We start from the raw sequence: 12,146 nt of genomic DNA, 5'->3' as shown, positions 1-12,146 counted from the left end.
CGTCTGACCTTTCCGCAATCAAAGATATATGACTTAAGGGCTCAGATTTGCCATGGCAACGGGTCCAATTTGCCGCCGTGAGAAAAGGTCTAATTGTTGCAGAAATTTAATGATCTAGCGCGACATCAGGGGCTGTGAGATTTTATGAACTGTTTACGCTATAATTTTCTTTTGTTAATGCATTCCGGCTTAACCCTTTCCTTGCTGGATGCCTGAAGGGGGGAGAGGGGGCTCTCTGCTGCTGCTGCTGTCTGTGTGAGCAATCTGCCTCAACCTGTTTGCATGTCTCACGCCTTTAAAAAGGGCACTTCTGTCTTTAAGGAAAACCAGCAACATTATCGCCTCAGTGATACAGACATCAGTAATATATTCTACAAGGTCAAAGACAACTGAGATTAAAATGTCTAATCAGTTAATTTGTTTTATTGAGAAGGACTGGTGTGTGATTGGACAGAACGGGAGAGAGAGAGGGGGATAGAGATGGAGGGGGCGTTGGAGATGCTAGATTTGCACATTGGTATTTTGACTGTGTGTGATGCTGGAAAATATGGCAGTGGCATTCTGTTATAGAATTTTGATGAACCTCAGACACCCTGTGTTTTTTCCCTCCTCCCTCCCACACCCTTCGTCTCTCTTCCGCTCACCATTCATTTTCAATCTATGGCACATTCATACAAGACTGATTTTATTATTTGCCTAAATAGACTTACGTTTTATATCTCATTAAATATTCAAAATAAATTCAGCATATTTGAGATGTTCATACATATTCAGTTTCGGTAACAAGGATCCGAATATTTTGATTGAGCCCATACAGCGAAGACATTTTGAATGTTCTTTTTGTGTGCAGATAATTCCATTCAGAGGAATGAGTTGAATCACAATTGATCTCATTGTTTTATTTTTTCTCTCACAGTCAAATGTGAAAGAACATATTTGGTGTGGCCAGGCTGTTATAGGTTTATACAGTATGTACATATTTGATAACTATTTGATTCACTTGAATATGTAATCACTCTCAAGTTTTTGTTTATGCACACATCACAACCTCATATACATCAATCAGAATTTTCCAAATATAGTCAGACGGTCCTAAAAAGTATTATGTTCTCACCCTATCCATATCTGTCTTTGAACAAAAGAGAAGGGTTTTGTCCCTTTTCCTGCCTGCGAATATTCAATCATGTGTGTGTGTGCATGTGTTTTGGGTAAATGAGTCTCTCTGAATGTGACCCCCATTAGGTCCAGGGAAGGTAGAGCCGTCCAGCCCTGTTTGTTTTGCTTTTAGTTGCTGGAGTGGCGGCCAGGCCTTGATTTATTAGCACTGTGTGCCAAATGACCATGATGAAGTGCATTTCCATTTTAAAAGACTTTACAGCTCAATCTGGAAAAGTTAAGAAGCAGAAACAACTCAGCCAGAGGAGGGGAGGGGGGCGCAGCACACCAAAGCTAGAGCAAAGGAGACTCAGACTGACAGAGATGAGTTGTGAAGTAGGCCAGGTGCATAGAAGAGGGAGAGAAGAGAGAGATGGAGATGGAGATGGAGAAAAAGAGAGACTGTGTTTGTAGAAGGGACATTGATGTTTAATATTTAATCCTGGGTGCAGTTCTTAACATGCAGTATGTAAGATGGCAGATTTAAGGGGGAAAACATTTGGAGCACTCAAGGCCAAACTTTGCAATCATGCGAGGGTTTTATGATGAAAATGTTGTTTTGCTAGTGTACACGAGCAATACTACCTCACTTTGACATGGTTATGTGGCCACATTTCTCAACCAACAAGTTCAGGCATTATGTTACACAAGTGATTTGGTAACAAAGTATACTTATTTTGGTGACCCAAGGTTACTATGAGGTTTGACATTGAAAGTATACACACCAAAATCTGTAGTGTGTGCAACAAACAGGCTTACATCCAGAAAAGTGATGAAGTGATTGTTAAATGAAAATACACCCGTCTTTAGGACAAATATGTGGCACTAATTACTTGTCTAACCTAAATCTCCCTGCGCCAGATGTTGCTAAAATATAGTGAGACAGAGACAAATTGTACAATGTTGTTTTAGCCGCACATAAATATAGACGTTTAAATCATCTTTTCCTTGACCCTGTTAGGGAGTTGTTCAATGTGAATGTGAAGTGCGCCGGCAGAAACTAATTGTAAAGACATTGAAGGTATCGCGTAATCTTGCCCTCTAAAGCATGTCTCTGACATAAGAAGGATTACGTTTTGATCTTTTCCTCTTCTAATTCAGATTTCTATTTCAGTTACAGTATGTTGACTTCACCCCCACCTCCCTCTTTACCCTTCTGCTCCTTCCTCTCTACTGGTTTTGGCTCGCAGATGTAAAAAAAAAAAACATACTTGATGACTTGTACAAAGTGGTGAAGAATTTCGAAGCCAGAGTCGGATTCGCAGAAGACCTTGAAAAACTTTCAGGTGTAAGTTACAGTAACTCAATAATAACCCTTTCATAAGAAGCCCTAACCTCACCTCCGTCTGACTGTCTGCTATATCAGCCAATAGAGCAATCAACTCTATCCCCTTCTCTGCCTCTCTCTGGCTCTCTATTGCCTGACTGTCCATATTTGAATTATAAGTGAAGGGGAAATTATGTGCGGGCACCACAAACACCTTGCCTCTCCCTTTCTTTAAAAGACAGGATAATGAGACAGAATATCTATTTGCACAGTGTAATGTGTGTGTTCCAGCCGGCGCTAAGAGACTCAAACGTCTTCTAGTAGACATGCTCCTCCAGTAGGATGAAGTCTGAACAGGAGAGGAGGGGAAAGACTGGATTTGCATTACAGTGCTCAGAGGTAGATGGGAGAGCAGTGCAGGTATATCAGCCTTAATGTACTGTATCTATCTTCAGCCGGTTATATCAGTCTTTTACAAACAAATGCATAGCCTTCCCTCAATCCCGTCTAGTTATTCCTCAGATTAAGGTACACATCAGGGAGTGTTGGTATACGGGTAATAGGTGCACTGTGATTGGTCCGTCGGCCTGTCAGTCTTAATCAGGGCTAACTGGAATGGAACAGAGGTAAATATGTCCATTAGTGGCCGCAGAGGGAGGGATTAACCAGCGAACGGCCTCTTAAATGCAGATTGTCCTATTCGGAATGCCGTACACAGTGTCCTGTGTGATATCAGTCATGAGCATTCATTCTAATTATTTGGGCAAATGTACTAATTAGCTATCAGGTGCCCCCCTTATCATCCTCCCCAACATCTTTTGTATTCAAAATAGGTTCCGCAGCATGGGAATTTTTCAGGCCATCAGCAAATATTTACCAGTTCCATCTCATTACTTTTTGAGCACCGGTTTGTGGTTAAAAGCTGGCCGTGAATATCTTAAGGCCCTGCACATGTGCTCTAAACTTTGCCTTGACCTTTTCCCACTGGCCGGCTCTACTAGCATGGTGCTGTGTGTTCATTTGTAGATACACACGGTGTCCTCACGCCTGTCTGACTGCTCAGCTCTGGAGTTAACACTTAAGAAAACGGAGGATTAGGCATAGAAAAACCCACCCACCCCTCCCCCATAACTAGTCAGTTAATGTCCCCATCACTGGGCCTGGGTTTGATCTATCCATTAACAGACATCCCATATATTTCAGCTTTAGTATGATCAGGGGAAATGCTGACCATTTTCATTTATTTGGGACTTGTCAATACAATAGTAATGAATGATTCAGATAAACATGAATTGGGGCCATAATCTTTTTTTTCTGTCATAGTTTGATATTGCTGGTCTGCATTTTTGCTTAAAAAGAAAGTGATTAATCAATAATTAATTTGAAGCCAGCACATTGATAGAGGCGAAACGGTGTAAACATCCCCCATAAATCTGTGCTTTATTACCAGTGCAATTGAAAGATGTGTAACAGAGGCTCGTGTGTCATGTTAAGTATGTTGTGAACATTCTGTATGGTTAGAAAAAGCCCATGCCTTTTCAAAATCTCAATGTGTCTTGTTTTGCTGCTGAGAGACTCTTTACACAACTCTTTTGCTTATTAATTGCATTTGGAACTTGGAAGTTCATCTCTTCAACTGACAAAGCTCAAGAATGGTGGTCTGCACACTTAACTTTTTAAGAGTCTTTGTTGCAGAGATGGAGAGCTTCTCTGGCGTTGTTCTTCAGTAGAGCCCCATCATCATGACTGGTGGATATGCTGATGATTGATCTACAGAAGGGGCTTGAACATTTCCCTCTAGCAGTTTATTAATCAGCAGTAAAGCTATACTATACACAGAGAGTAAGTAAACTTTACTAGGATGATCTTTGTTGCAATCATTATATGTCCTCGTATTTGGCCCTGTATCACAATGGCTTCTGTTCAATGGCTACTCATTCATCCTCAAGTCAGACTAGAAGGACTGATTACATTTCAGCAGACATTAATAGGAAACTCTAATTCACTTTTGTCATTTTACCCAATATCTAGATAAAGCAGATCGACAGGGCTGTCTGCATCAATGCTTCACCAGCAGTGTCTGAATCCTGAGTGATAAAACAAAAGGTTTTAGCCCAAAATATCCAGCTACATCATCTCCTCCGATGTATTGAGGCATATGTGTTGTGTTTAAAGACAATGCTGTGAATTTAAAGACAATGCTGTGTATGTGCCAGAGCTTTGATGATGAAGCCAAGTCCTCTCTCCCAGGCAGTATTTACCGAAGCTCTTCCTACAGCATTGTTGAAGCCTACCGCCGTACATCCTTATAACCACATTGTTGAGCTGAATGGGTTTTTATTTCCATTTACTTTCGACTATGTGGCGTTTGCTCTGCGCTTTCACCTGGAAATGTCTAGGTTATTATTTTTAGCCGTTCAGAGTGCAGACATGACTGTAAAGACACAACATCCTCTTCCTCCGACGAAGAGAAAGATCATGGTGACCGCATGGATGTCTAGCTCCATGGCCCCCTGTCCACCTGGGGACTGCCAGGACGTGTGTGTTTGTGTGTTTTGAGGTGTTGTCTGAAGTCTCAGTGTGACCATGACAGAGACCCAGAGGAGGAGGGGAGAAAGGCAGTTGTGCTCCAGCCATCTGCTTACCTCACACAGTGAAGCAGAAGAAGGTGAAGGTCTGTCCACATCCCGCCCTGGCCTCACATCAGAAAGCCTCCGTTGGCCCTGCCGCGTCCAGCCTGACCCGAGCTGCTCTGTTTGATTTAATGAGTAGAGCTGGGGTGCCATGGCCAGAGACGGCAGAGAGTCCCTCACACGCCCAGCCTATTCAGTGCTGCCATCGCACCCATCCAAACCCAGCCAACCTTACAAGTATGTGTGGAAAGTCACATGACCCCGGAAAAGTTGCAGCTGAAAAATGAAAATGGAAAAGAGTATACCCTTGTGGTTTTCTCACCTTTTTGGATTTTCACATATTTGTAGAATTTGTAACTGTTTATGGGGGGAATGCAAATAGCGGGGAGTGTGAAAGCCTGCCTCGTCTCTCGCCCAGCCAGCAAGTGTGGCAGTGTTTTAATGATGCATCTGCTCATGTCAAATGATTCTGGACACATGGCAAACTCTGGGCTGCCGGGCTCTTTGATGTCATTGAACACACACAAACACATGCACACAGACACACACTCATATGCAGCTATGTACCGGGCACCGGTTCACTTGGGCCCCCTCTGGTGCTGTGGTGGCTGGTTTTAATGTCCCTGCCTAATGATCTGGCACGCCTCGAAAGGTAAATGATAATTTGCTTTAAGTGGAGCCTTTAGGCGGAAAAGCCTTGTAGGGCTTAACTATTTTTCAAAATGACAGTGTTTACGACAAGCAACCGACAGATTTTATTTCAAATGGTATTTTTGGTATGAAAATGCGTCACATCGCAACACCACACCGCTGACTGTCATTTGAACAGACCGATGGTCTGTATGACGATTCTGTGAGATCCTCCATGAAGGCAGCTAGGCTGTGATTGAACAGGCTTCAGTTGGAGCCAAACTGGTGGACACAGCAGTAAGAATTACAGAGAAGAAATGACTAATTCTGGGAATGATGGAGAGGATACTGTGAAAGCACATTCTGCAGAGACATTCTGCGTGGACATGCAGCCTAGTGTAGTCTTTGTAGAGGAAATCTGGGCGATTTCAAATAAGTTCTCATCACTGAAAAGGACTCATTATCACTTTTGTATACTCTCTCCATTTCATTCTTCATCAGGCCTTTGTAAGCATAAAAAGTGCTAAAACTGTTTTTGCCCAATTCTTTCTACTTGCAAATCATTTGAAACTTAGCACACGTGATGATGAGTGAAGGACTTCATAATGGATGTATTATAAACACTTTAATGACAGTATTATTTCTCTGGCATTAGTCACATAATCAGTAATTACCCAATATGCAATGCCCAAATCCCCCTGCCCCTACAGTACCTGTCCATACCCTATCCCCTTTTCATTACGTCATCTATCTCTCCTCTTTAGTCAGGAAGTGTTTAATTAATACACTTTTTCTCCTAACTGTGCCAGATGCTACTGCAAGTGTATATTTAGCATGAACTTCAGTCTCCAAAGAGATGTACTTGTGCTCTCATAGTCGCTACCTCACTTTCTAAGCTGCACAGGTGTCAGATGAGTGAACAGTTTGTCTGTCACCAGTCAAAACCCTGGACTGTGCTGAACCTCCTGTGTGAGAGCTGTAAAATCATGAGATCTCAGCATCCATTATTGGGTTGAGCCGACGGGTAGATATCATCTGTGGCAGTACTGGCAATACTAGCAGCAGTTGCAGCAGTACCCCCAATACCAGACCAGTACCAACAGTACCAGAGGCGTACAAAGCAGTACTAGCAGTACCAGTCAGTAGTACCAGCAGTACCAGACCAGTACCAGAGCAGTACTATCAGTAAAAGCAGTACCAACAGTAAAAGCAGTACCAGCAGTAAAATCAGTACCAGTAGTAAAAGCAGTACTAGCAGTAAAAGCAGTACTAGTAGTAAAAGCAGTAAAAGCAGTACTAGTAGTAAAAGCAGTACCAGCAGTAAAAGCAGTACTAGTAGTAAAATCAGTACCAGTAGTAAAAGCAGTACTAGCAGTAAAAGCAGTACTAGTAGTAAAAGCAGTAAAAGCAGTACTAGTAGTAAAAGCAGTACCAGCAGTAAAAGCAGTACTAGTAGTAAAAGCAGTACCAGCAGGAAAAAGCAATACCAGTATTAAAAGCAGTACCAGCAGTAAAAGCAGTACTAGCAGTAAAAGCAGTATCAGTAGTAAAAGCAGTACTAGTAGTAGCAGCAGTAAAAGCAGTACCAGTAGTAAAAGCAGTACCAGTAGTAAAAGCAGCACCAGTAGTAAAAGCAGTACCAGTAGTAAAAGCAGTACCAATAGTACCAGCAGTAAAAGCAGTACTAGCAGTAAAAGCAGTACCATCAATAAAATCAATACCAGTAGTAAAAGCAGTACCAGCAGTAAAATCAGTAAAAGCAACCAATTGCAGTACCAGTAGTGAGTGGAAGCAGCATCAGGAGTTTCCTCATTCTTCTCATTCTGCTCCTACACCGACCACGTCACAGAGGAGTGAGATAAAACGAGTCAGCGTGCCGGGGACGACTGAGAGCGAATCCCCAGGGCCCAGTAATTGGTCGGGTGTAGGGGAGTTGAGGACTCCTTTTGTCCTGTGGTAACAGGAGATGAGAGCCGAGGTGCTGCCCTGGCCCCTTTGGCGACGGCCTGTTGCAGGCTGTTCAGAGAGGGGTGCTGCAGCGTGGCATGGCGTGGGCGCCCTCTCCCCTCACCCTGTCCCCTCAGAGGGCTGGGGAGCAGACAGATGCTCTGATAACTGCCAAACTCTTCCCCAGTAGGTCAGACAGACACACTGACGCACATACACCCTGACTTCGTCTGCCTCAGTACCTATTTCTACCACTTGCCTCATACTGACATGGGCAAACAGAGGTAGAAGATTGCATTTCTTTTCCCAGGATGGAGCACTATAAGCAGTCTTGACTAAATGATTTTAGTATTTTCCCCATTGTCTTTATCTTTTTATTTCTCTTAAAGTTGGTGAAAAAATGCTTTTAACAATTGATGGTGTAAAGTGATGGAGGAAATGTGATTCCCAGGCAATAGGCATGTATTGTCTGGGTAGCTGGGGGGAAAGAGAAGGGTGATATCTTGGTTGTTGATTCCTGCATGATAGGGAGAGGGAAGCCCTAGGGGCGAAGCCTCAGGAAATGTCTGGATTGATCTTAAGAGGCCTCTCCCTCCTGCAGTAATGGAGTTTTAGAACACAGAAAACTGCATTGTTTGCTGCACTAAGTACTCTTTACGTTCAGTTTGCTTTAGTGGATTGGTTCTGTAGTAGAGACAGAGATTGAGAGGCGATTGGATGAAGGCCCACAGCCATTTTCTCATGGCCACTGTAGAAAGCAGCTCTTTCTCTCTTAAACCTAGGGACAAATCTGAAAGAGAGGTTTATCCTTTGAAAAAAGCTACACCACCACTGCAATTTTGTATATATTTAGTACCAATTTCCTCCAGTAAAGTAAGATAGTCCATGAACAGGAAAACACTACATTAGTCTCAAAGCTTACTACGCCCAATTGCAAGTCGTAGACACCATTTATTTATGTACATTTGAAAATATTTGAAATGTACAAAACATTTTTGTCTTGGAATTAATGAGAAGACATTTAAGTCGTGGTTACATTGGCAAAAATGGTCATGTGTACACTCTTCACGGCCTCCACCCAAGCTAATTTATTTAAAGACATTGAGTAACTCAAATTACGTAGGACCTTTCTTTGATATGCTATTTTCCTTTCTTCGTCGGCCATCTTTGATTCCTCGGGTGATCCGCCTCTCTTGCACACAGCTGTCTTCTTGCTTGTTGTTTTTGGCACCGCATTCAAACTCGCCCGCCCGCTCTCAGCTTTCTGTGGTGTACTCAAAAGACACGGGACATCAAAAAGCTTCGAGGTGCTGGCGACATTAACATCGCTGAACTCTTTCTGAGGGGCTGCAAGCACAGACCCTTGGCTCTTTGTGTGTAAATGTGTGAGAGTAGCTGAGTGCCCTCTCTCTCCAATACAAAGACCCCAAGGTTACCAGGGAGTCACTGATCCCATTCCAGGAGCTGCATTCCTCTCGGTTCCATCTCATTCCATGCCATGCCTTTCCTCGCCTGCATGCCTGAAACAGGTGCTGTTTGTCTGACCTTGGCTGTTTGTGGAGATTATATATTTACCAGCTCCTCTGGATAAGCACTGTCTTGTCTCTCTCTCTCGCTTCCACTACAATGCACCATTATTCAGTCTCTCTCTGTTCCTCTCCTCTACTGGATTACACTGTGGATGGATGAGCCAGAGACAGAGGCTGTGAACAGCTTTGACTAACACACACCCATAGTTTTTGGTGTGTGACTGTGACTGTTTATGCCATTGCAGGGTCAGTAGGTTTCATTCACTGGGCTTTGATAGGATGAACTTGCAGAGGGTTTGAATAGATTCAACTTCTGTGAAAGTTCAACGTGATATGACAGTCTACTATTGACAGAGACATTTGGTGTTAAGTATCATTGGCTTGGCAGAGTATGAGTATGATGGAATTGAAAGATTCGAGTTTTTCTGTATTCCTAAGTCAAGTAAAGGTATTTACCTTTGGAACATTTCTAAGTCGTTGCTAGATGTTATTAAGTGTGGCCGGCTAGCTTGTATTAGCTATAGATATCTTACCTGTAATCGTGGTGTGGTTAGCTTTGTGCTGTTGTGGCACAGCCCCTGTAGTGTGATAATAAGGCTGGCAAATGGGCGAGGAGGAGGGGGGCAGTTTGGGGGGTTAGATGGGATAGTGTGTGGGGGGCTACACGGTTACCACGGAAATGGATGTGTTGGCCTCATCAGCGGGCTCCCAGCTGGTGAGGGCTCGGAAGCGCGTCTTGGCAAGCGTTCGGTCAGGGGGGAGTTTGCATCTGTGCTGCCTTGGCTCTCAGCTGGAGGGGGGTAGGAGCTGTTCACCCCCCCGCACTCCTCTCCAACACCCCTTCTCGTCAGGTCTTAAAGGGGACCCACCCACTGTCAAGGCACAGCCTCATCACACAGCTCACTGGGAAACTGCCTCCGAGTTGCTCTCTCTCTTTCTCTCTTCCTCTTCCCTCAGTCCCTCTTCTCCTCCTCTTTTCACCCCATTCTGTCCCTTTCACACCATTATTTACTCTTCTCCTCACCATCATGTATCCTCCCTCTTTCTCTCCCTCTTTCTCCTCTATCAGTTTATTTTCCCTTCTGTCTCCTTGGTCTTCCTCTCCCTGCACCACCCTCTTTTCTATTTTTCTACTCTCTATTCTCTCTCTTCTCTCTCTCTCTCTCTCTCTCTCTCTCTCTCTCTCTCTCTCTCTCTCTCTCTCCTCCTCTCTCTCTCTCTCTCTCTCCCTCTCTCCCTCTCTCTCTCTCTCTCTCTCTCTCTCTCTCTCTCTCTCTCTCTCTCTCTCTCTCATCTCCTCTCTCTCTCTCTCTCTCTCTCTCTCTCTCTCCTCTCTCTCTCTCTCTCTCTCTCTCTCTCTCTCTATCTATCTATCTATCTCTCTCTCTCTCATTCAATTCAATTCAAGGGGGGAGAGTAGTCGATTATATCAGTCCTGTACCGCCCACCCTGTAGAGACTTTTTGCTTGTCCTACAGATGCTTCCTCTGTAGTGTCTTTATTTGATTTATTTTCTCTTTTTACTTCACAGGATATTTGTTAAAGGGTGAGATTTGAACAGTTTTACAGGATGCACTTTTCCACTAAATATGCTAGGGATTAAAGTTCCTTCTCATTCCCATGGAAAGCTGTTAAACAGACTGTTTAGCCTGTCTAAACCGCAGTGGTGTGGATGGGTGACATAATCAAAGGAGAGGGTGAAACTCAAGCACTCAGGAAATGAGCTGGAACATGATTTGGTGACCTCTGAAATCCTCTACCTCGTTCCCGTGGTGTGTGTGTGTGTGTGTGTGTGTAGTTGGGGGGATTGTGGGTATGTGTAGTCTTTGATGTTCTGGGTCGTGGAGTTACCACCAAGTGGCTACTGAACAGGGAGAAGGAGAGGAGGTCTACAGCACAGGGCAGCCCTGACCAGGGAGGAATGGAGGAAAACCATGGCAGTGACATCATCAGTGACATAGGAAGTAGTCTGTCCTGGCTTTGTCTCCATGCACCTGCCCATCCTGTGAAGGGCGAACGTTCTATCCCCCAAATCACTCCACGATCTAAGATCATTTTTGCGTTCTTTGTGTTTTCATCTGTCCGGTCTGTTTCAAGCCTTAACTTGAGCTTAATGAGAGACAGACGGTCATAAAGTGATAAAAAATGCCCTGGAGTCCCGATGATAACCATCAACGGAAAGAGTGAACGCATAGGGAAAGTGACTGGACCGGGACCAAGAGCGACGATACACTCTGTCCATCTGTATCAGGCTTTAGTCTGTAAAATGGAATGTGTAATGCCCTCCTTATATCTGCCTGGGTGAAGCATGGTTATTATGGAGGCAGGCGGCGCGATTGTGGTGGTGACGCTACCCCGTCAGGGACAAGGCCAGCTTTTGTTCATTTTCTGGTCCCCTGCCATCAGCTTATAATAGACAAGACCTCTACTGTCTCGTCATGTTTTGGCTTTGATATCCTTTCAGATCCAGTTAGGCTGGGGGGGGGGAAATGGGAGGTCACATATGGAACACGCCAGAGATCACTTGCTTTGTCTAATTGTGCAGTGCATTTGTCCCATAGGCCTATATGATCAGAAAATGGCGATGTTGTCCTGTACATGTCCTAGTGTACTGCATTGTACATGTCCTTTATGACGAGTGGTCACACCAGGGTGGCACATTAAAGGAAGGTGGACCTTGTTGGCATGAAAGCTGCACAGAGTAGTTCTTCAGAGAAGATGGTGTCCGATACAGCTGGAGTAAAGGAACAAAGGAGAAGCGTTATCACTGACTAACACCCTCACTTACGCTCTCTCTCTCTCTTTCTTTCTCTCTCTCTCTCTCTCTCTCCTCTCTCTCTCTCTCTCTCCCGCTTTCTTTCTCTTTCTCTCTCTCTCTCTCTCTCTCTCTCTCTCTCTCTCTCTCTCCCTCTCTCTCTCTCTCTCTCTCTCTCTCTCTCTCTCTCTCTCGCTCGCTCTCTCTCTCTCTCTCTCTCTCTCTCTCTCT

This window comes from Coregonus lavaretus, assembly GCF_964263955.1.
Source record: "Coregonus lavaretus genome assembly, chromosome: 37".
Classification (NCBI taxonomy): domain Eukaryota; kingdom Metazoa; phylum Chordata; class Actinopteri; order Salmoniformes; family Salmonidae; genus Coregonus; species Coregonus lavaretus.
The sequence above is the reverse complement of the archived record's forward strand: the minus strand, read 5'-3'. Positions refer to the sequence as shown.